The sequence below is a fragment of the Oncorhynchus nerka genome, unplaced genomic scaffold, assembly GCF_034236695.1.
Source record: "Oncorhynchus nerka isolate Pitt River unplaced genomic scaffold, Oner_Uvic_2.0 unplaced_scaffold_1149, whole genome shotgun sequence".
NCBI lineage: Eukaryota > Metazoa > Chordata > Actinopteri > Salmoniformes > Salmonidae > Oncorhynchus > Oncorhynchus nerka.
The window spans coordinates 176,049-178,170 of record NW_027040180.1 but is presented as its reverse complement, the minus strand read 5'-3'; positions in this window follow the sequence as shown (position 1 = coordinate 178,170).

The window sequence follows — 2,122 nt, the reverse complement described above, 5'->3', positions numbered from 1 at the left end:
CAGCCTGAAGACAAGACAAACACTAAGGAGAAACTCCTCTACAGTCTGAAGACAAGACAAACACTAAGGAGAAACTCCTCCACAGTCTGAAGACAAACACTAAGGAGAAACTCCTCCACAGTCTGAAGACAAGACAAACACTAAGGAGAAACTCCTCTACAGTCTGAAGACAAGACAAACACTAAGGAGCAACTCCTCCACAGTCTGAAGACAAACACTAAGGAGAAACTCCTCCACAGCCTGAAGACAAGACAAACACTAAGGAGAAACTCCTCCACAGTCTGAAGACAAGACAAACACTAAGGAGAAACTCCTACAGTCTGTAGACAAACACTAAGGAGAAACTCCTCACAGTCTGAAGACAAGACAAACACTAAGGAGAAACTCCCTCTACAGTCTGTAGACAAACACTAAGGAGAAACTCCTCTACAGTCTGGAAGACAAGACAAACACTAAGGAGAACTCCTCCACAGTCTGAAGACAAGACAAACACTAAGGAGAAACTCCCCACAGTCTGAAGACAAGACAAACACTAAGGAGAAACTCCTACAGTCTGAAGACAAGACAAACACTAAGGAGAAAACTCCTCTACAGTCTGTAGACAAACACTAAGGAGAAACTCCTCCACAGTCTGAAGACAAGACAAACACTAAGGAGAAACTCCTCCACAGTCTGAAGACAAACACTAAGGAGAAACTCCTCCACAGTCTGAAGACAAGACAAACACTAAGGAGAAACTCCCACAGCCTGAAGACAAGACAAACACTAAGAGAAACTCATCTACAGTCTGAAGACAAGACTAAGGAGAAAACACTAAGACAAGACACCAAGGAGAAACTCCTCTACAGTCTGAAGACAAACACTAAGGAGAAACTCCTCTACAGTCTGAAAGACAAGACAAACAAGGACAAACCCTCCACAGTCTGAAGACAAGACAAACACTAAGGAGAAACCCCTACAGTCTGAAGACAAGTCTAAGGAGAAACTCCTCTACAGTCTGAAGACAAAACACTAAGGAGAAACTCACAGTCTGAACAAACACCAAGGAGAAACTCCTCCACAGTCTGAAGACAAGACAAACACTAATGAGAAACTCTACAGTCTGAAGACAAACACTAAGGAGAAACTCCTCTACAGTCTGAAGACAAGACAAACACTAAGGAGAAACTCCTCTACAGTCACACAGCCTGAAGACAAGAGGAGAGCCTGAAGACAAACACTAAGGAGAAACTCCTACAGCCTGAAAGACAAGACAAACACTAAGGAGAAACTCCTCTACAGCCTGAAAACAAGACAAACACTAAGGAGAAACTCTACAGTCTGAAGACAAGACAAACACTAAGGAGAAACTCTACAGCCTGAAGACAAGACAAACACTAAGGAGAAACTCCTCTACAGTCTGAAGAAGACAAACACTCAAGGAGAAACTCCTCCACAGTCTGAAGACAAACACTAAGGAGAAACTCCCTCCACAGTCTGGAAGACAGACAAACACTAAGGAGAAACTCCTCCACAGCCTGAAGACAAGACAAACACTAAGGAGAAACTCCTCCACAGTCTGAAGACAAGACAAACACTAAGGAGAAACTCCTCTACAGCCTGAAGACAAGACAAACACTAAGGAGAAACTCCTCTACAGTCTGAAGACAAGACAAACACTAAGGAGAAACTCCTCTACAGCCTGAAGACAAACACTAAGGAGAAACTCCTCTACAGTCTGAAGACAAGACAAACACTAAGGAGAAACTCCTCTACAGCCTGAAGACAAGACAAACACTAAGGAGAAACTCCTCTACAGCCTGAAGACAAGACAAACACTAAGGAGAAACTCCTCTACAGTCTGAAGACAAGACACTAAGGAGAAACTCCTCTACAGTCTGAAGACAAGACAAACACTAAGGAGAAACTCCTCTACAGCCTGAAGACAAGACAAACACTAAGGAGAAACTCCTCCACAGTCTGAAGACAAGACAAACACTAAGACCCGAATGAACTAGACCCTGTTGTTTGGTGACTGTGTGAGTTTGTTTGGTGACTGCGTGGGTTTGGTTGGTGACTGCGTGGGTTTGGTTGGTGACTGCGTGGGGTGGTGACTGCGTGGGTTTGGTTGGTGACTGAGTGG